The sequence below is a fragment of the Fukomys damarensis genome, unplaced genomic scaffold (genome assembly GCF_012274545.1).
Source record: "Fukomys damarensis isolate Sample0158 unplaced genomic scaffold, DMR_v1.0_HiC HiC_scaffold_17, whole genome shotgun sequence".
NCBI classification, from domain to species: Eukaryota; Metazoa; Chordata; class Mammalia; order Rodentia; family Bathyergidae; genus Fukomys; species Fukomys damarensis.
Window position 1 is genome coordinate 73,753,879 of NW_022900929.1, and position 21,986 is coordinate 73,775,864.

General features: G+C 48.5%; 1 long non-coding RNA gene across 2 annotated transcripts in view; it reads right to left on the minus strand.

Annotated features, from left to right (window-relative positions):
• Window positions 1-7,442, minus strand: part of LOC104867959 — a 147,641-nt gene extending 140,199 nt beyond the window's left edge. Inside the window, exon 1 of one of the 2 annotated variants that reach the window (XR_781912.1) lies at window positions 7,306-7,442. This is a non-coding gene — a long non-coding RNA (uncharacterized LOC104867959). Of the gene's footprint in view, window positions 1-728; window positions 836-7,305 lie in introns of those variants that run through there. The other variant, XR_781913.1, reaches the window with a different exon arrangement.
• Between the last annotated feature and the right edge of the window lie 14,544 nt (window positions 7,443-21,986).

Sequence of the window (21,986 nt, forward strand, 5' to 3'; positions counted from 1 at the left end):
TAAAAAAAAAAAAAAAAAAAAAAAAAGCCTTTAAGCTGACCTCCTGCCAAAGTCCACATCAATTATACAGCTTCAGTCAGGCGGATGCCCGAGGAAGGGGGATAATGTTACACCCAGCTGGGCACTTTGTAGTTAGCACAAATGTAATATAAAGCGCAGCAGAGTTCGTCAAGTGTCTGTCTGGATTTTCAGTTTTCATTAGTGCTATAATTAAAACCACATTTTCAGCTCTATTACCTGTAACAAGAAAGGAATGAGGAATGAGGTTGTCAAGGTCAGCCTTTTCCAGCGATTTATACTGAGGATCTGCAGGCCACGAGCGGTTGGATTTGGTGTAAACCAGAGCGACCCGCCCAGTGTCAAGCACCGACCCATCCTGTGTGGCTTGAAAGGCACAGTGATGAGGTCACTTCCCGTGAGTGGCCACTGGGGCATGATGTCTACAGCACGGTGCGAGGACAGGACTGATGGCCCTGGAGCTGTACAGGCCCTGTAAAGGTTTCTCTCCCATGAAGACCCAGCTGGCTAAACAACCCCCAGGGCAGCAGTCCTCAGAATCGCTTGCTGAGGACGAGAATCCGAAAAGTCCAAAGACCGTCTATTTGCTACCTTGATTTGAGATTGTGTACGACAGGACTGGATGGGAAAGTGACTGCTAGGGGCCTCAGGGGGACCCCCACAACGTGCTCTCACCTCCCCAGCCTGCACTCCCAGACCCTACTTCTCACCCTCATCCTGGTCTAAGACGCCTTCCTTCCTCTCCTCCATCCTGGTAAGAGTCTTCCTGCTTCTGTTTCGTGCTCTCCCACACACGGCACTGTCTGTTCCCAACCGGAAGGCCAGACCAGGTCACGCTCCAGCTCTTCCGGGGTAACATCCGGGCCCCTCGCCTCTCTGTGGCCCCGGCCCCTCTAGCCCGTCCCTTCTCTACTGCACCTCACTGCCCTCTTCCTCCGCTTCCACGGCCGCTTCTCCTGCCTCTCCGGGCCTCAGACCCACCACGCACCCTCAGGGCCTGTCTGTGCTTACTGCTCCCTCAGCCTGGACTTCTCTCCTTCCTGTCATCTTCAGGCTTGCTCTTGACTCCAAAGGTATCTTTCATAGAGAAGGCTTCCCTGACCAACCTACTCCACGATCAGACATCCCCCGTTTCCTCCCTTGCCTTTATTTTGCTCCATCACACTCAGCATCATCAGGTCTGCATTTTCTATTTTGCTTATTTACCTTCTTTAGATGTCTTTCTCCCTGTTCCCCAGAATGCAAACTTCGTGAGATCAGAGATCTTTGGCTTTTTGCTCACTACTCTAAACCGCCTACTTAGAGCTCGACGCAAGATAAACGCCCAGCAAGCATGGAATGAATGAATGTAATCAAGATGGCTCACGTCAGCTCCAAGTGGGCCCTCTTTAGGGGATAGGCCCTGCGTCCCACTCACCGAGAACGTGCAGAAATCAACTGCTCACACACCCACTGTGCCAAGTGTGGAAAGTGCACCTCACAAGCGTGTTCTCCAGGCAAACCTCAAGGTGGCTGAGGAGAGGCAGTGTCCTCCCCCCGTACTGCTGCCCTCCTTGCGTTCTGGCCCAGAGCCTGGGCGAGTTGGACCCAAGCACGGAGCACCCCTCTTTGACAGCTAATTTTATGATCTCCTTGGCTTGGCTCCAGGATATGTGATCAAACATACGCTGGATGTTCCCTACGAGGGTGTTTTTGAATGAAATCAGCATTTAAATCGGTGGCTTTTGAGTAAAGCCAGTTGCCCTGTGGACCGTGAGTGAGCTGGCCTACCCTGGGCAAGAGGGAATTCTGCAGCCAGGGGTCTTTACACCCAAACTGCAGCACAGGCTCTGCCCCAGGTCTCCAGCCTGTGGGGCTACCCTGCATGTTATGGATTTGCCAGCATCTGTTTTTGAGGGGAGCCAGTTCCTTGACAGGAACCTCTTGTACACACCGTTTCTGTTTTTCTAGAGAGGTCTGCCCACTGCACACTCCAATCTATGCACAGGACGTTTTCCAGGGCCAACCCTCTTGCGTGGCCTTAGCCTCTCCCAAGGGCCCCCTGCGCTGGAAGCATGAGCTGCTTCCAGGCACAAGGATTCTTCCTTCCACCTATGCACCAGGACTCACACAGCCTCTGGCTTCCTTGTGGGTCGCTTCCCAAGCTGAACTGAATCCCTTCACGATGGGGAGCAAATCCCATCTAACAAAACACGCATTTAACACATGAATCTTGGAGATGCTCACCTCAGCCATAGCAGCTGAAGTGCTGAGAACTCGGAGGAAAGACTGTTTATGATGCAAGCCATCGAAAACCATCTACTTGGAGCACTAATACTAATTCAGATACTGCAGGCTGAAGCAATCATGCATTGCTTAAAGTCAGAGAGGCTGCAAAGGGAGCAGAGCCAGTTTAGTTCATGAGCCCAGGGGGATCTGCCTGCGGGGACTCCAGTTCCCACTCTGCCAAAAAATGGCTGTGTACAAGGTACTCATGCCCTGAGCCTCGGTTAGCTCATCTCTAGAATGGGATGGAATAAAAGCACCCACCTCACAGAGCCATCATAGACCCAAGGAGACAATACAAGAGAAGCACACGTCTCAGGGCCGCACACAGCCCAGCCATGTGAATGCGGCTTTCATTGATCCCTGAGGCATGACCCCAGCCCTTCCTGAGACTTTCAGAACCCACGCAGCACTCTGTAGAATGGGATTCAATCAGTCATTTGGGTTGCAAGTGGAAAACAGGAAATAATCAGGAGAGACATGAGCTCCATGGAGGAAGCAGAGGAGTACTGGAGGCAGAGTCTTGAATCAGAAGAGCTCTGCCTAGCCATTCTGCAGTAGCCCCCGAAATGTCACCTCCCACCCTGATGAGCTCCTGCAGTTTAAACTGGGCTCACTACAGTTCAGGCAGACTGAAAGGTGAGCAACTGCACAAGGGAATCCTGCAGTAAGAGAATAAATGATAAGCCAGTAAATGCATAGATTCATCCGTGTCAGGAAAGAAACCAAAAGGGGAACAGTTAAAAAGAGGAGGGAGGGAAATGTGCAGAAGAGGTGAGTCTTCGAGACAAGAGGCAGATCCGTGGATGCCAGGAGCTGGGGAGCCACCTCCTTGGGGTTTTTGCTTTCTTTTGGGGGTGATGGAAATATTCTGAAATCCAGTAATGGTGACGGCTGTACAGTATTGTGAATACACTAAAGATCACTATGTTGGACACGTCAATAGTGAATTTCATGCTATACGAAATCTGTGTGGATCAAACCACAATTTAAAGTCCTTAATTTAAAAATATTTGGTGGCTCAAATGGGGGCCTCTTTGAGAGATGGTAGGCAAAAACTCCCCTCTGCAGAGCTCCTGTGAGCCTGAGGACTGAGAATTGGGAAGGAGCCGGCCACAGGGAGACACGCGGGGACTTCACGGAACAGACAGAAGAGTAGACACTGGAAAGGGTGGTGCACGGTCCCCAGGGCGTCCCGGTCAGTGGGGAAGGAAATAAGAGAGAGCAGAGAAACAGTCTGAAGGGGAGGGAGAAGCTGTACCCCCCAAGGCCTTCACAGGTACAGGAGGAAGGTGGACCTCATTCCAAATGAAGTTGAGAAGCACTAAAGGTCCAATGTAAAGACACCCTGCTCCACTAGCTGGTTTTGAAAAGTCACTCCCGGCTCCTGGCATGCAAAGTATCAGTAACTAGGAGGCAGGACCAACGTAAAGCATATTTTAAGACAGGAGGGCTTTCCCACTTTTCACAGCATTGTAACAGGAGGATGCACAGTAGAGGATGAGCTTATTCTTAAGGAAAACATGTTATAAAAGGTAATGTGCAGCAGTGTGGATTTATTATCTCTTCTGAAAGGCCCCTGATTTCCATCCCTATGAGATGCAGAGTAATAAAAGGGTATATCCCCGTCATCTCCACCTGGCTCCTTTTCCTACTGAGGATGGCGATGCTGTTATTAGGACAAGAGCACCCTCTACAGTTATAAATCTAGATAGCAGCTTATTACTGAATGAAGCCCAGAGCAATGTATCACTGTACTGGAATGCCTGAAAAATTGCCGTCCACTAAGCCCATGCTATCATGACAGGCTAGTTCTTCCAATGCCTTCCTGAAAACCAAAGGAAAATGTAAAAGGGGAATAAAATCGGCCGCTTTCTTGGACAACTGTAATATAAACAGACTGATCTGTCTACCCTTGGGGGTAATATTCTCCCTCTGTGGAGAACTGTGTACGTTTGTGTAAGTAAACATAGGTATCCTCTCTGTTGACCAGTATTCCTCTCGTTACACAGTGGCAAGGTGGGATCGTGTCATGTTCATTTAAATACTTGGTATCAACTCAGTAAGAAGTACTTGAAAAGGGTAAGAGTTTGTCATCTTGCCATCGAGCAACAGAACAACATGCTAAGTGCAGGCCTTCCACTGGTCCTGGGACAGAGGCAGGAGGTGGGGAAGAGCTAGAAACGTCCTGTTGATGAGTGACAGTTGGGATACATTTGACAAAGCAATGGGCATCTGAGGCATGGCCTCAAGCAAAACAATGTGGGAAGAGGATTGGAAACATGAAAATCTGGTAGGAAGTGATAAAAATAACCCCCCAAAGGGGGACTTTTAAAGGAATGGCCTGGGCCTCCACTGGAGAGAAACCAAGAGAAGGCGACTGGTCCCAGAGGACCATGCTGCTGGCCAGAGCTAAGTTGCCTCTAAAATAGGGAGTTCGGACTTGTAAAAGGATTTTATTGCTCCTTCCCACACAGTGGACTCCTGGTCCCTTGTTCTTAGGCAACATTTATACAGGAAGAAGCAAGAAAGAGAAGGTATACGGGACACCTAAATTTGCAACGTGCTCAAAACAGCCACCCTTCTTTAAAATGTTCAGGGTACCCTAAGTACAAAGAATAGGGGAAATGTCCCCCAGAGCCTCAGGAGTGAGTGCCGGGAGGGAGGAAGAAAGGGGATCCCACCCTGCCACCCCTCTGCCACTGATTAACACAGCCAGACAAAATAGGGTCCTGCAGCCTCTGTCCTGCAAGCAGAGGTCAGTATTGGCCTGTCTTCCCATGTTTGTTTTGCTTCCCTCGGCCCATGTGGGCGTCCTCAGGCTTCTCCCTCACGCATCATCTTGTCTCCTGCTGCCTCGGCCACGAATGAAGTAATAATTCAGCAAGCTGTTCAGGGCTCCCTAGCAGCCCGCCTGCACCACACCTTGACTTCTGGCTCAGGCAGGCATCTATTCCAGCCTTGCATTCCATCAGGACAAGCCGCGCAGGGACACATCCCCCTCACACTGGCTGCCGTGCCTCCGGCAGAGCGTGCTGGAGGGCAAAGAGGGAGAAGCACAAATAACACAGACATCACCATCTCCTCCTTGGTTCTTATCTCTCCATTTCATTTCTCCTTCATTTTCCAACTCTTAGGAAACTGGACCATTTGGAGTGTATACATCCATGCCAGGCTGGTCAGGGGCTCCCAAAGTGTCTTAGTTACTTTTTCTCACTGCTAAGACAAAACATCCAACACCCAAAGTTGGAGGAATTTCGGTTTATAGTAGCTCACAGTTTGTGAAGGTTTCAGTTCATAGTCAGCTGGTTCCAAGGTAGGGTGGCGTGGCAGAGGGGCGTCAGAGAAGAAACAGTCCATGGCAAAGCAGGGCAGGCACAAGGCAGCAAGCAACCAGTGATAGGCTTTTCTCTGTTCCTTTATATTGTAACCAGGCCACCTGCTCTTAGGGTGGGCACCATTCCCACCCACAATGGGGCACCCTTAATCCTACCCAGAACTCTGCAAACCAATCAGTGGACAAATTTAGTAATCACACATCCTCAAACCCAGCATCACACACTGTAGGTCCAGCCACCTCTGAAAGGCCCCCACCTATGACTGCATGAGGCTTGGTGGTGGGGGGACATTTTGACACAAGCCATAACACCAAGCAACCTAAAAGAAAACAGTGGCTACCCTATAGATTAAGCTTGTGAATGGATTGCTTAGAAATAACTTGTGGATACTCTCCTGCTGAGAGCAACCCGCCACAGCCTCCAGAATGTGTCTTTCCTGTGATGCTTGCTTCCTTCTGAGCTGAGGGAGCTTTCAGAGCCCACTGGTGACTTTACCACCCACCTCATGGTCCCTGAGGACAACCAGGGACCTGGTTGTTCGTGCACACTATGGAACGCATCTGTGCTCAAAACTCTGCAGGAAAAAAAAAGGCTTCCAAGTACTCCCTGTCATAATTTAGACACAAATGATTTCATGGTAGAAAAGCATGAGTATTTGGGGGGAAAAGGAAATTAAACACACAAAGACACACATGAGTGCACACACAGACACACACACACACACCCATCAAAACCGGAAGAACCATCTGAGTCCCTCGAAGTACTAGCCAAAAGGAAAGAATACCATCTTAATCTAACTCCAAAGCCAAGTTCATGTGCACAGGGACTCTGGGGGCTTCCTAGAGAAGACCTGATACACCACAAAAAGCTTTCTGTTCCCAATGCAATAGGAATTTCCTTAAACAGCTTTATGTGGTTTTTAGTTTATTTTGGTTTGGTGCTGGAAGACCAGGCCAGGCACTCAGCCTGTCACAAAATTAAGGTTTTGATCTTTTCATAATGAGCAAAAATAGTGAGGAATAAAGGATTCTGGAGATCAGGAGCACATCCTGGGGAAGGCAGCCAATTCTCTGAAAGACAAATAATGAGCTGGCTGAAAGCCAGCTGCACATTATTATAACAGACATTGGTAGACACTAAACATAGGTACAGAGCTGTGAAAGATAAAAAACTTGGTTAATAAACCTAAAAATGTTATTATGGGCAATGTAAGAATGAACAAAGAAGTCACAAGGAAAACTATCACATAATATATATTTTGGCTCTAATTCCTAACAATAACATACCTACAGTGATAAGCTATTATCAAATTGACCAGTTCATCTTTTCAACTGCCAAAAGACATGGCTGAACAGAATGTATTTTTTACATACAATACATATGGAGAGAGAGAGACGGGGGTGGGGCAGACTACACATTGAGTAAATTGATAAGGTTAAACCCGTAACCACGTGGTGAAGGGTAAGATCCAAGGTTGCTTGCCAGGTGCACACCTATAAAATCTTTTCTAAAAAAGCCAGCCGGGGCCTTGTCATCTGCACTGGCTGATGCTTAGCCTGTAATCAATATTTACTTTAGCTTTTGCGTTATCAGCAACAGTGGCGACTGTCAGAAGTTGGTCACAAGCTAGAACCCTGGGGGTCAGGAAGTCTGATTTCCTGGTCACCTGTACAGTTCCACAGACCTAGAATGGGGAAGTGTGCACGCATGTCTTCCTTTGCTGATCACCTTCCGTTTCTCGGTTTGTTGTTTGGCGTGTGTCTGGATGTGTGAGTTCTGCCATTGATGGAACCAGCGTTTATTGAACACTTGCTATGTGCCAAGCACTGTCCTAACTGGGAGCATGTTTATGCCTCACAATAACCTGAAGTGGGAGGCATTGTGATGTCTCCCTCTTTGTCCAATGAAAACGCAGAGGTGCAGGGGACAATGAGGCTGCAGCTCATAACCTCTAGCTCAAGCTCCAATCCCATCTGGTGACAGAAACCAGACAACCCTTCATATTCTAGGCTTCTGTATCTAGGGTCCATCAAGTATGGATCAAAAATATTCAGGCAAAGGACTATATCTGTAATAAATATGTAGTTTTTTTCCTGTTACTATTCCCTAAATAATGCTGAATAACGACTATTTAATAGCATTTCAATTCTTTCAGGTATTATAAGTAATACAGCGATGACAACATGGATGAGGAGATGTGCTTAGGTTCTATGCAAAAACTACACCATTTCTTATTAGCAGCCCTAGATTTTGGTCTCTGTGGGAGTCCCAGAACCAATGTCTCCCCAATACTGCTGGACATTTCTAATTCCAGCTACAGTTAGTCATTTCAAACTCAAAATCAGTTCAGGATTTTCTCATCTCTTTCCTTGTCCCTCAGTGGTTTCTAAGCTCCTGGGCTTGTGCAGCCTCAAGACACCTGGAAAAGGCATCTTGTCCCTGGTGACCTCATTGGCCCAACTCTGTATCTTCTGGGCTGTGCTGCTGCTCCATTCCATCCTCTGATGACTCCAGGCAGCCTCTGCTGACCTCTGACAGAGTCCCTTCAGGCCCACCTGCCTCCTCTCAGCTAAATAGTGAGCCCCCCTGAGGTGTGTCCAGCAGGACCCGAGGGGCCTCAGGAGGCTGTCTGCGCTGACATGTTCCACTGCCTCACCTGCACTGGGGTGGGGATGTCATATCCGTGCCGGAGGGGAGCTCCAGTGTCTGCCATGTTTTCCCACAGTCACCAGCTACCTCTGTCCTCTTACTGGGACCAATGAGTTGAGGGTTACTTTGCTCAGTTCTTATAGAAATCACAAGCAGACAAAGTGTAGCTCTTTCCTCTCAATAGCCCTGAGCTCAGAATGTCACACACTCCCAGCTCTTACTCCTAGTGGCCTCCACTATGCCCTGTCCTGGCAGTAGAGCCAGCAGCGACAGCAGCCTTGGGGAGCTCTTCTGGCGGGAAATGGCTGGCTCCCAGATTCTCTGTTGATCTAAGTCATTTTCTGCAGTTAACTACCTTGAGCATTACTCACCCTGCAGCTGGCCACTTCCGGTGCCAGTGGCTTTAGGTGTTACCGGCCCAGCCTACTTTGCTTGAGATAACAATCATGAATAGGCAAAAATATGCCCCTAGAAGCTTTACTAGAGTTAGGCTGCAGCATCCGGGGAACAGCACAGGGCTGACTCACTAAGCGTACTAAGACACAAAGAAGAAACGGCTGCATTTGTGCATAAGCAGTGTCACATTTTTCTTTCGTCAGAGCAGGGCCTCCTCCTGGACCTGACTGAGGAGGGCCACAGGGGTGGACTCTTCCGGAAAGGCTGTGGGAAGAGCTGTTTGGATGGACCCATGACTGAAGTTTGCTGCAGCCCAGCAAATGTGTCACAGAAGGGCTGCAGGTGCCTGATGCAGACAGGACCAGCTGTGAGGAGTGCGGAATTCTGCTCCCTGCCCGCCACCCCGTGGGCATCTGCCCTGTCCCCTCCCAAAGGGGCAGCGGGCCCCAAGCTCCCTCACTCTCCTGCTTTCAACTTCCTCCTCTCACCCATCATTTCCCTCTTCCCTCTGTGGCTCATGGGGGAAACTGAAGGATTCCAGTTTCTTCACAAATCTTACTTTAAACTGCTTTTAAAATGACGAACCTGAATTAAAGTGAAGAACCAAATGCTAGTACTCACTAATTTCACACCAGCAACACTTCCTTAAAGCATAAGTGCCCAGCCTGGACCACGCTAGGGGGAAATGAGTCATCATCTCAGGCTGCATATAGAATATATAACATAGTCAATGGGCATAAGTACTAATTAGCTTAAATTTTTTGATGAAGTAACATAAGGCCAAGTTTCATAATTAAATAAAAAAGCTTATAGGTCTGCTTAATAATAATAAGTGCCTGCACTCACAACTACACACAGATACCTGCAGTATGTAGAAATATTGTCATCAGTCACTGGCACATTGTTCCCAGCATGTCACACAAGCGCGTGTAACACCTGATTGCGAGAGTTTCCATCTGACTACGTGTGTCAGCCCTGGCCCGTGCCACAGCACAGCCCTACAGTCTGAGCTGGAGCTCCGTACACCTGAGCCATGAAAAACATCAGTAAAGATTGCACAAGAATGATAAAACTTCCGTCTTCTGGGGCTGCATACTAGCATGCAGCCCATAGGCCTCGGACTGAATATATCAGCCTGAAAAGGATGGCGACTACTGTGGGTGTCCAGCCTCAAGCAAGACCTCAGGGTCAATGTGTGGAAATTCACTGCGCATCAAGGAGACCATACTCAGAGTCCTGACTCCTAAATAGCATCCACCACAAAACTCTAAGGAAAAAGGCTTCATACACAATAGAGACATTGGCAGACACCTGTACAAGCTATCGGCAAACAGAGCCTACAGACACAGAGGGTATGTGGCTCAGTGGTAGCACACATGCTAGAAATGTGAGGCTCTGAGAAAGACAGAGACAGGAGACAGAGCAAAAAAGAATTAAGATGTGTTGTGTACCAGCTCCCCACAACAAATGTAATCACTATGCACTGCAAACATGTGCTAAGTCAAAAAAATTATATGATGTTCTTGCAAATGCAAAACTAGAAGATCAAAAAAAAATCCAGTCTTATCTATCCATACAGTGGAATATTATTTATCCAGAAAGAGAATGAAACACCCATTCATGCCACAATGTGGAGGAACCTCCAAAGCTTCATGCTAAGTGACAGAAGCCAGGCAGAAAAGGTCACATGGTCTATGAATCTACTTATACGGAATATTCAAAGTAGAAAAATCCCTGGAGCCTGAATGCAGATCAGTGGTAGCCAGGGATGGGGCTAAGGAGTCGGGGAGAAAAGCAGAAGGAGTTGTGCTTTGGAGTAAAGGAAATATTTTGGAAGTAGACAGAGGTGGTGACTGCCCAACATTGCAAATGTACCAAATGCCGCTGGGTTGCTGACTCTCGACTGATTAGTCTTATATTCTACACATTTCATTTGAATCAACTCTTTCCGGAAAGATTAGTGTCATCTGGAGTGGAGAGAGGCTCGATTCCTGAGGGGAAAAGAGATTCTGGGAGTGATGGGACGATCCGTGATTCCGCAGCTGCCTATGCTGGCCCACACCTGTATGGCTGTGTGCTATGAAGAATTCGTTCATTGTATGTAAATTATACCTTAAAGTAAAAATGGAGAACTGTCCAACAGACAGGAGCTAAGTGAAGGCTGCTGACAAAAGCCTGCCACCGATTATTTCTCCGGAGAACTGACAGCTGCGTTGAAAGGACCATAAAAATATCCTTCTGCGGTTCCATTCTAATAACATGGACAACAGACTGGGTCCTACAGAATGGAATTTATTCTGTCATTTCTCATCATTGCATGGGGAGCTGATGGGGATGAACTGGCACAGAAGGAACTAAGATTTTCGAGATAGATCTGCTAATGTGTCCATGGCATACAACTACGCAAAGGAAAGTCCACATTTCAGAATAGTCATTGAAACGCAAGGCCAGCAGGTTGTTTGTGAAATAAAAGTAGCATAGATTTCCAAGGCCTACTGCAGCCGGAGAGGTTAAACTGTTCTCGATTTATTAATTCCAAGCATAACATTTCACTCACTTCGAAGATGTCCTGGCTATCCATTGCTGCCCGACAAGCACTCGGAAACTTACTGGCTTAAAATCTGATTTTATTAGTGTCCCCCACAGTCCTGTGGGTCGGCCAGGTCCAGCTGGGCGGGTCTCATGGGAGACGTCGCAATGAAATGGTGGATCCGGTTACAGGCTGGGTGTCCTTGTGCTCCTCCCTGTGAGGGCGCTGACCTGCTCTTGGCTGATAGCCAGCCCATCAGGGGTCTAGGTGGCCTGCACTCGGCCTCTTCCTGAGACCTGAGCACCACACAGCACAGAGCTGGGGTCCCAGAGGGAGTGTCCCAGGAGCTAGTGTTCCAACACACCAAGCAGAAGGAATCAGCATTAGAAATCTTTCAGCTTGGGGTCGGGGATGTAGCTCAGTGGTGCCTTGCCTGCCTCGCAAGTACAAGGTCATGAGTTTGATCCTGGATACCAGGGAAGGAAAAAAAAAAATTTAGCATCATTTCCTCCCCTTTCTACTGGTCAAGGAGCAAGTCACAACCAGCCCAGGTTCCAGACGAGGGAACCACACAAGAGTATAAACATTGGGGCGGGGCACTTCGCTGGAGATGATCTTCCGACAGAAGAGGCACCGATGCTTCCAATGATCCTGAAATGGTATTAAGCTTTCAACTGTAAAGTATTATTTTGGAATTTTTTAAAAATGAAAGTGAGTGTAAGGGCCAGTGATTTAGCTCAGCGGTTTGGTGGCCTGTCTTGCAGGCGCCAGGATCCGAGTTCAAACCCCAGTACACACACACAAAAAAAAAAATTAAAGTGAGTCTCAGTTTTAGAAAGTGTACAGCTTAGCAATGGAGTACTGTCTAGTTGGTTCATGCCATGAATATTTATTGAGAGTCTGCTGTGTTCCTACTGCTGTGGAGGTCTTGAGGACACACGGGTGCAGAAGTCACAGAACGCGTCCCCATGGAGGTGACATGATAGAGTGTCAAGTGCCACAGACAGCTGTGTGGCATCTCTGTAGGTTCAAGGGAAAGAGTCCCCCTGAGGGGAGTGAAGAGATGTCAAGAAGAGAGGGGACTTCTGAGGACAGTCTGGACGAAGGATGGGTAGAAGGCACTCCGAGTGGAACAGGCTGCAATAAGGCCAAGGAGAGCAGGCAGACCTGCTTAGCAATTCCATTCAGTCAGGTGCAGAATTCAGAGGGAGATCACAGAAACAAGCATCCATTTGCAAAGTCTTACACAGAAGTGTTTAACCTGGTACACAGAACAAGTATTTGTTTTGTCTTCACTTTCAAAATGAACAGCCAACCCAGGAGTGGTGGTGCAAACCTGTAATCCCAGCACTCTGGGAGGCTGAGCAGGAGGATTTTGAGTTTTTGCCCAACCTGGGCAACTTAGAGACTTACTGAGACCCTGTCTCACAATGAAATGGGGAGGCAGGGATTTAGCTCAGTGGCACCACGCCTACTTTGCAAGCACAAGGACCTGAGTTCAATCCCTGGTACCAAAATAAATAAATAAATTGTAGCTGGGTGTGGTGGGCATACCTGTAATCCCCACACTCAGGAGATTGAGTCAAGAGGATCACTGTGAGTTCGAGGCCAGCCTGAGCTACATAGTGAGTTCAGAACCAGCCTTAACTATGAAGAGAGAACTTGCCTCAAAAAAACAAACAAAACAAGAATAAGAATTTTGAAAAATAAAAGGTGGGGGAGGGTATTTCAGTTCAATCGGAAATTCCCCCACACACATATACAAACTACTATTCACTGTTAATTTTTAAAATTTACTTGTTTCCAGCACACTACAGAAAATTTGATAATTTATCTTGAAAAAAATAGAAGCTAATTTGGCCACACTGGACCCAAATTCCCACCCATAAAAACTGGCTGGAGCCAGAGCAGCAGTATTGGTCCATTCAAGCTTCTAAAACAAAAGTACCAAAGACTGAATGGCCTAAAGAACAAACATTGATTCCCCACAGTTCTGGAGACTGGGAAGTTCAAGATGGAGACCCCAGCAGAAGTGACTGGTGAGGGCCGCTTCCTGCTTCCTGCTTCCCGCTTCCTGTAGGCTAAAGGATGTCTTCCTGTCTTCTTGCTGTGCCTCACATGGTGGATGGGGCAAGAGTACTCTCTACAGCCTTGCTCTAATTTTTTTTCTAGTACTGGGAATTGAACCCAGGGCCTTTGCACAGAGCTACTTCCCAGCCATTTTTTTAAAAACAGAGTCTCATTAAGTCACTAAATTGCCCAGGCTGGGGTCAAACTTGCAGTTTTCCTGCCTCAGCTTCCCAGAGTAGAATCTCTTTTACAAGGGCAGTAATCCCATTCATGAGGGGAATGCATTTGCCACTCTTAGAATGCATTTGCCTACCAAGAGCTTCACCTACTAATATCATGGGCTGGGAGTCCATATTTCTACATGAGTTTAGGAGAGGAGAACAAAAATGTTGACAACACTCCCTGGAGAGAAACACATCAAAGCAGCATGTGCAAAGGAGTTGAAAGGCAATGTTCAGTGACGAAGACAGAAGAGTTAGGGTGATGCTCAAGAGGGGCTAGAGGGAGACAGAGGAGGAGCGAGTACGAGGAAGAGATGAGAATGGCAGCCTCGTCCATGTTGGGCCCAGGCCTGGGCCCAGGCAGGTGGGAGGGAGTTGTATGCATGGGTCCGGGGCTCAGAAGCTAGGAAGAGCCAGAGGCACAGATTAGGACTCATCGCTAATCAGCCATGGAACTCAGTAAGACGGCCAAAGGAGAGGATGCAGGTTATAGGACAGCCAGGCAGCAACCCTGAATCGGAGCTGGAGTCTGAGCAACGAAGGACAGACTGCTTCTTAAGAACTGAGGCAGAAAAAAAAAAAATTAAAGTAGTGATCTGTCGCCGGGATAAAATACCTGCAAGGTCACATGAGATGGGCACAGGATGTGAAAGGGGGTGGCACCGGGATGCCCTTCACCAGAATGGGGAGAACAGTGTCCGAGCAATGAAGGGGGGTCTGAGTGTTGGGGAGACACCCAGTCCAGCGGGCGTGGTGTCTTGCTTTGGATTTGGGGCAGTGAAAGGGAGAGTGGCAGTGACTGAACAGAAGGCTCTCCGGCCAGAGGAGCAGAGGCCTTGGCACTGTTCGCTTTAACAGGTGTACAGGACCCCTTCCCTAGCTTTTTAAAGAATGCACCTTAAGAAGTCTAGCAAACTTCTTGCTGGCTCATTCCACCAAGGGGTTCAGATCAAGACCCACCATTTCTTTTTGTGGGTCATCCATCAACCCTAAAGCAAACTCCAGTAGAGTAGAGGGAACCCAAATGGACAGTCCTCTTGGGCTATGTCCTTTGTTGTCAAGACAGCTTGCCAATAGAAAGATCTGAGAACACAGAATGTCAACCGATTTAGGGCTTATCCTCTTATCTTAAGGCATCCAGCTAACAAGGAAAGGGGGGAAAAACTCATTCTTGTCTTAAAGAGAGGACCTGTGTCTATTGTTCTCATTTTGTATTTTACTTTTAAACCAACTTTTTTCTTTGTAATTTCACAAAGAATTAAAAAGAAAATAGAAAGTAGTGACCCTGAGTGTAGACCTTTTGCCTGAAAAACTTGACTTAAGGGTCAAAATGACTCAGACTATGTTTTGGGGTTTGTCTATTTGAATAGAAAAATAGAAATTATTCTTCTGTGGGTTCTGAAAAAGCCCATCCTGAAGGAGGGGGAGAAAACAGAGGAATTGCTGGTGCTACCCAAGTCTACAGAAGAAAAGGACTCGGGCTTATAGAAGAGATGCTCCCATGGGGCCTGGTAAAGCACATGTATAATCCCAGCACTCTGGGAGGCTGAGGGAGGAGGATCAGAAGTTCAATCTCAGCCTTGCCTCTAAAAAGTTAAAAAGGACTGGGGATAGCGCAGTGCAAATTTCCACCCCCAGTCCTAGAAGAGGGAGAAGAAGGGGGAAGGAGCCGGGGGAGGAGAAGGAAGGGGAAGAAGAAGGGGAAAGGGAAAAGGGAAAGAGAAGTAGAAGAAGAAGAGGAAGAGGGAGGAGGAGAGGAGACAGAAGAGGGGCTGCCTCTTTAGACTCAAACAAAGGAGGTGAGCATTGTTGCAGCTGAATCATGACAGCAGGGCACCAGCAGGGAAGCAGGGTGGTGGTGGGGGTCCTGCTTTTGCAGGGGGCAGTGAAGCCCATGGGGAGGTGTCAGAGACGAGTGCACACCGCTGGCCACATGGATCCTACACCTGCCTGCATAGTAGAGAGATTCCTTGAACTATCCTCTAATCGTGTGCCTGCATCCGTGTGTGTGTGTGTGTGTGTGTGTGTGTGTGTGTGTGTGTGGTGCTGGGTATTGAATCCAGAGCCTCACACACAATGCCAGGCAAATATTCTCTGCCTAAACTGAGTAAAAAGAACAAGTGAACAAAATCGAAGGGAATAAAGAGTGGACATGAAGATATTTACTGTGCATCAAGGGATGGGCCTACTCCCATTTGCTTATTCATTAAGCCAGTATTAGTTGTTAAAATTCAGACACAATATCTGCCTCGCAGAGCGCACAAATTAGCCCTCAATATAAGCACAAAGCCGGTCCTTGCTGAAAGTCGTCGAGAAGGTCACTTTTATTAGCGCCATGGCTGGAGAGCCCATGCCGAGTGACAGATTCCCTTCCTGATACACGGCTGTGCCTCACATAGGAAGGAACCCACTACGAAGTGGACAGGTTGCCCAATGTTCACCCAGGTAAACCTGGAAAGACATTTCAGACAGGGAATGCCGGGAGTCTGTTTGGGATCTGGCCATGTCTCCAGACTTAACAGAATCAGTGTTTTCTAATAATCCATCAAACAGGTTGGGTTTGAATGTGATTTTCTGATTAAGATGCTAGGCACACACTAACCCTGGACCATGCAGCAGACAGACGCCGCAAAATCAGTGCAGGATGCCCCTGGGGTGTGGGGTTGGCTGCACAAGCTGAAGGGGGCACCTAGACATGGCCACATCCTTTCTGGTTAAGAGCTGTAACCGGGATCTGGCTACTTCGGGAAGGGACGTGGTGTTGAACAACATCCCTTCTGACCGAAAGCCGCTCAGATGCAGATCTCCATTCTAGGGATTTGGCAGACTACTTTACACCAGGAGCCAAGTGCATAATTGCCAGGAACTGACCAAATCCGCAGAGACACCAGTCACTTCTGAATGCTGAAAAATGCTTGTAAAATACCGTAATAAACGGAAGCCTGACTCACTTAATCAGATCTGAGTCCCAGGCCAGCAGTTTCTGCACAGGAGGGAGATGTTTACTGAAATCTCACTTTTCTCCTTCACCATCTCCCCTTCCACGAAGGACAGAACTATCCTCTGCATGGCCTTGCCCATGTCTGTCTTCTATTTTAGGTCATTAGTATGAAAGCTCATAACATACATGTTCTCAACTCATTCTGAATTCACTCTGGTATGGAGTGATAAAATAATGCTCTTTCTTCTTATTTTAGTTTATAAAGGGAATTAAGTGTTTCTGAAAGAAAGACTTGAGGGTCAGATTCTCCTCCATTCCTGGCAAATTTCTCTCCTTTTTGCCTGAAACGAAAGGGAAGAAATGCGGAAGAGGCAAGTTGGCGCCCCCCGAGAGAAGGGGTCTGATTCAAGACCCCTCTAGGCTCTGAGCAAGCCCGTGAAGATGGTAGATCAAGTGTGCTCTTCCAAGGTGACCCTCCCAGCTTCTGTTCCATACAGTTTTGGATCCTCGAGTTCAGAAACATGATTTTCCCAAAGAATGACCCGGCCTCAGGTAACTGAGCCATGCTGCAGCAGCTAGGAGAGCCTCTGAACTCTCAAATCAACTGATGCATTCCCAGTAGCAGATGCATCTCACACACTGCGGGTGAGGGCTGCTGACCCAGCCGGGTGTAGGTACTGAGGTGCCGATGAGGTCCTGCATCTAAGACGAAGCAGGGCTTCAACCCAGGACTTGCCCTTCCTGGTGGAACCCCAGGGTGTCAGTGCGGCAAGAAGCTAGAACAGGGCTTTCCAAGTGCAGAGTGCGGGCGGCAGGCCAGGCAGACCACGGGGGAAGCTGCAGGAGTGGTCGGAGCCCTGGGACTGAGGGTTCAGAGCAGGGTGCAGGCTGAGGGCAGGCCAGAAACTGGGGCTATGGCAAGAGATCGGTGGGGGCCCCATTAAGACGTAGGGCCCAATGAAGTCAGAATGGTCTCAAGAGCACGGCGGAACCAGGGAAGGAAAACTGGGCCGAAGCCAAAGCCGAGCAAGTCCACCGCCACAACTGCGAGCCTCTGACAGCCCCAGCGCCGTGCTGCATTGGGCTCCTCCCGCCTCTCCTGCAGAAAGGGCACAACGCCTGGCCAGGGCGCGACCGAGCCTGTAGGGGGAGCCGGAGAGATGTTTTCTATCGGGAACACTCCAAAAATGGCTGGAGAGAGGGCACCTTTACACAATGCGCCATCCTAACTGCGGTCCTTTTGAGAATGAACTGGAGAGCTGTTAATAGTGACCCCCACTCGAGGCAAAACTCAGGACTAACCAGGTGACGCGAGATGTGCTGGCACCGTGCACTTGCAGCCCAGCGCGGAGAACACCGGCTCTTCTGGGCCCAGCTGGCAGAGAGTCAGGCAATCTTGTTAGGCATCTTTATGAGGTAGCAAGGGACTCCTGGGAAGTAACTTGCCCCAAGGGAAGAGAAAGCCTAAGTACACAAATCGAGTTCCCTGACAGCAAGACAGGGCCAGAGGGGAGGGAACATTCTCAGTGCCACCCAACATGGGCTGGGCCCAACATCCTCTGGCCCAAGTCCAGTGGATTTTGAAAGCTAGTGACACTACAAAGAGCTACTTCTTTTACATTTCCATGGAAACTCGAAAATGCAAGGGATAGCCCATTTCTGTGCCAGAAATTGGCACTGCACCTTGGGTGAGTTGAGTGGGGATTCAGTGGAAAATGTCATCACCACAGCTGTGCACCGTGACTTTACTCCAGTCAGGGGAGGATGGAGAACCGGAAGACAGGGCATGCAGCAAGCTGCCCCCAGGACTCACTGAACTATTATGAGGAGGAGAGAGAGCTGCCCTGTCACAGGCAGACGGGAGAAGACTCAGGGAAATCATTCGTAAACAATGGCCTCCGTCTTAGCCAGCTTTTTGTCACTGTGACAAAATACCTGAGAAAGTAAACTTGAAAGGAAGATTTGTTGGGGCTCACAGTTTCAGAGGTTTCAGTCCATGGTTGCTTAGCTCTGTCACTTTGGGCCCATGGTGAGGCAGAGGCTCCTGCAAGAAGGGTGTGGGGATGCAAAACCGTTCATCTTATGATGGATGGCAAGGACAGAGAGAGAGAGAGAGAGAGAGAGAGAGAGAGAGAGAAAGGGGCCAGGGCTAAAACAAGATACACCCCACCAGGGCACACCTTAGTGACCCACTTCCTCCAACTCAGCCAACCTCCTGAAGTTTCCGCTAACCTCCCAGTAAAGCCATCGGCTACGAACCTAGCCGTGGACTAACCCATCGGCGAGGCCAGAGCCCTCATGATCCAGTCCCTCTCCACATCCTCACCTCTGAACACTGCTGCACAGGGGACCAAGATTTGACACGAGAGCTGCTGGGGGGTGGTCCAGATCCAGACCATAATAGCTACTGTGACTTCAACTTCACCCTCAAGGCCGTGAGGCCTGGGAGACTTAAAGCATATTTCTTCTGGCATAACGTGAGGGGTGCTCGCCGATGCTGTATCTGAACTTGCTGACCTTCATTTGTTTCTATTAGTCATTCTGGGGTCCATACAGTAGGCATCTATCTCCCAAATGTTACATTGCAATGATGCATACACCGTCAAAATAACACCCAAAACATTTACACACAGTAACTAGCATGCAACATAGAAACATTTTCTAAGAACGTCTAAGAAAGTCCTAAAAATTATAAAGTTTACCTTGCAAAGAATGGCGTTTTGTGCTCGCTTCGACAGCACGTATGCTAAATACGAGACAAAGAATGGTGTCTACTGACTCTGATAGCGAAGGGAATTGTGTTGATCTTTCCCCAGTCTGAAGTTAATTGCTGCTTTGAAATCGAAAGACTCATTCAGCAAATGGCTACAATGAAGACCCAGGCACCGTCAGGTGTCAGCGAGGGCGCTGGCAAAGTTCTAGCTGCAGCCAGTGTAACCTGAGCAGCTGTGCTTGTTACAGGTGAACTTACAGGTGTCATATGCACTGCCACGCTGTTTCAACTCGTCCTCAGTGCACACGGTACATTTACAAAAGACACAGGTGACAATGTTAACACCAGCTTTCTCCACCATACTGAGGTATATTCATTCAATGGAACACTCCCTTGAAAACAAACAAGGGCAACCACACTCAACATGAACGAATTGCACAAAAATCAAGCTGACCAAAAGAAGCCAGACCCTGAACTACATTCATATAAAATATGCACACAAGCCAACTGAAGCGATACCTTCAGAAGTAAAAACAGAGGTTCCCTTAGGCGGAGGCTAAGGAACAGGAATACAAGAGTCTTCTGGGGTCTGGGACACCTTATTTATGGATCTAAGTTCTGGTTATATGGGTTTGAAAGCTTTTCAAGCTTACTATTTACCACTCTTCTGCATTTGCCTGGTCCAGTTGCTCACAAGTGGCAGCCTGGATTCGAGAAGAGAATGTGAGATCCCAGCGTCTTGATGGGGTGTGTGGGAAAGGAACAATGCAGGAGACCATAGGAGTTGAATACATTTTAAGTAATATTCTAGATAAACGTTACAAACTGTTATGGTTTATATCTAGCAGTCTCCCTAAAGCACTCACAGGGTCTTTGGGGAGGTGACTGGATCACTGGGGTGTGAAACTTATGGGTGGATCAATCCACCGCTGAGTTAGTTGATAGCTAAATGTGATGTTGGAAGGCGGAGCCCGGTAGGAGGAGGTGGGCGCTGGTGGCGTGGCCTGGAAAGGTCGAGCTCTCTCCTCCCTTGATCTCTCTGCCTCCTGCTGCCAGAGCCACTTCTCCTCTGCGATGCCCCCTGCCTTGGAGCCGGCCGACTATGGACTGAAACGTCTACTCACTGTGAACCAAAATAAACCAGTTGTGAGCGTCTGATATCACATTTCAGAGAGGAGAAAGTAACCCAGACACCATCCCAACGCAAATGAGAATTCAGCATCACTTTGGGGTAAAGACAAAAATTTAGGAAGGTAAAGAAGACAGTGAGGGCACCAGCAAGCAACACACCAAGACAAGGGCATTCCAGTCGGGGCACATGACCCGTCAACTGTGGCCAGTGGATAGGGTGTATTTCAGGGTCAGCCAGGATCACGCTCCCCACAAGACCACGTGATTTGAGAGACCAGCAGCACACAAAGGAAGAGACAGTGGGAAGCCACAGATGTCTGCTGCCAACATCATTTACTGTACCTGATGGTCATCGCAGGAGAAATTCTTAAACCTGGCTTGCCAAGGATGAGCAAGTGTGTTCTGTCCATGCTGTGCTCAACTCTAAGATTCCAATGTTCTCTCCCAAACTCACATGTCAGATCCATCAAGTGTTAATATTATAAAAATTTCAAAATACAGATCTACTTGTAAAACATACATCTAAGTGCAACTACTGAGAGCGATCGTGTTTAATTTCTCTTTGAGCGCTTCTCGAAATACTCCTGGGGCTAGGAACATGTGTTAACACTTTTCCCTCTGGTAGTTTGAAAAGCCTTCCACATTGTTCTGGCCACACATACTTCTGTTAACAGCCATGAGTCACACAGAGAAGTTAGCTAGAGGCTGCAGGTGCGGCAGGCTGAACCTCCACGCCTGCGCCTCCTGGGGGGCGCGTCTTGGGGATTAGAGGGCAAGCAGGTGGCTCTGACACCATGTAGCCACATGGCGTGGCCAGAGACCTCGTGGGTTTATGGTGTAAGTGGGACTCTGTGCAGAAGGGACCAAGCCAAGCTGAGGAAGAAGGCCAGGAAGGCTGGCAAGAAGCAGACTTAAAATGGTGCTGTTAGGAGAAATACACATTTCTGTCCTAGACTAAGTTGGCATGGACACACTTTTCCTGTCAAGGGTAACAGGAAATATCTTGGGCTGTCAGTCAGGTTTCTGCTACTGTCACAAGCAGCTGAGGTTATCTACTTGAAAGAAAGGTTTATTTGGGCTCGCGGTTTGAAAGATTTCATTCCAGGCCACTTGGCCACGTTGCATTTGGTCCTGGAGCGAGGCAGAGTGTGATGGAAGGGTATAGCAAAGCCAACTGCCTGTAGCACGGCAGACAGGAAGTAAAGATGGGGGAAACAGGAACCGAAGTCCTGAGATCCCATCAAGGTCACATCTGTGACACAACTCCCTCCTCCAGACCCCCCCCCACTTCCTGAAAGCCCCACCATCTACCCATAGTGCCACAGGCAGAAGATTGAGCCTTGACCACAGGGGCCTTCCAGGGGCAGCTGAGACTGAGCTACAGCACAGACCATGGGTCTCTGTGAGAACCACTCAGCTCTACCATTACAGCATAAACACGGCCCTCAGTTGGTATGACCATGACTGAGTGCCAATAAAACTTTTTAAGAAACAGGCCTGTGGAGTTTCGTGTCAGCCCCTGGATTACAAAACATAAGCACAAAACCTACATCATAGAAGTGAATTGGGCCTGTCACTGGGTAGAGAAAATCTGGGCAAAGCCGGTCTATACGGAAAACAAGAGGGAGGCTGTAATGCCCCCTGTTCTACTCCAGCCCTGTGTCCCTTCCTCACCCCCCTCCCTCCAGGCGAGAGAGTAGGAGTAATAACAGAT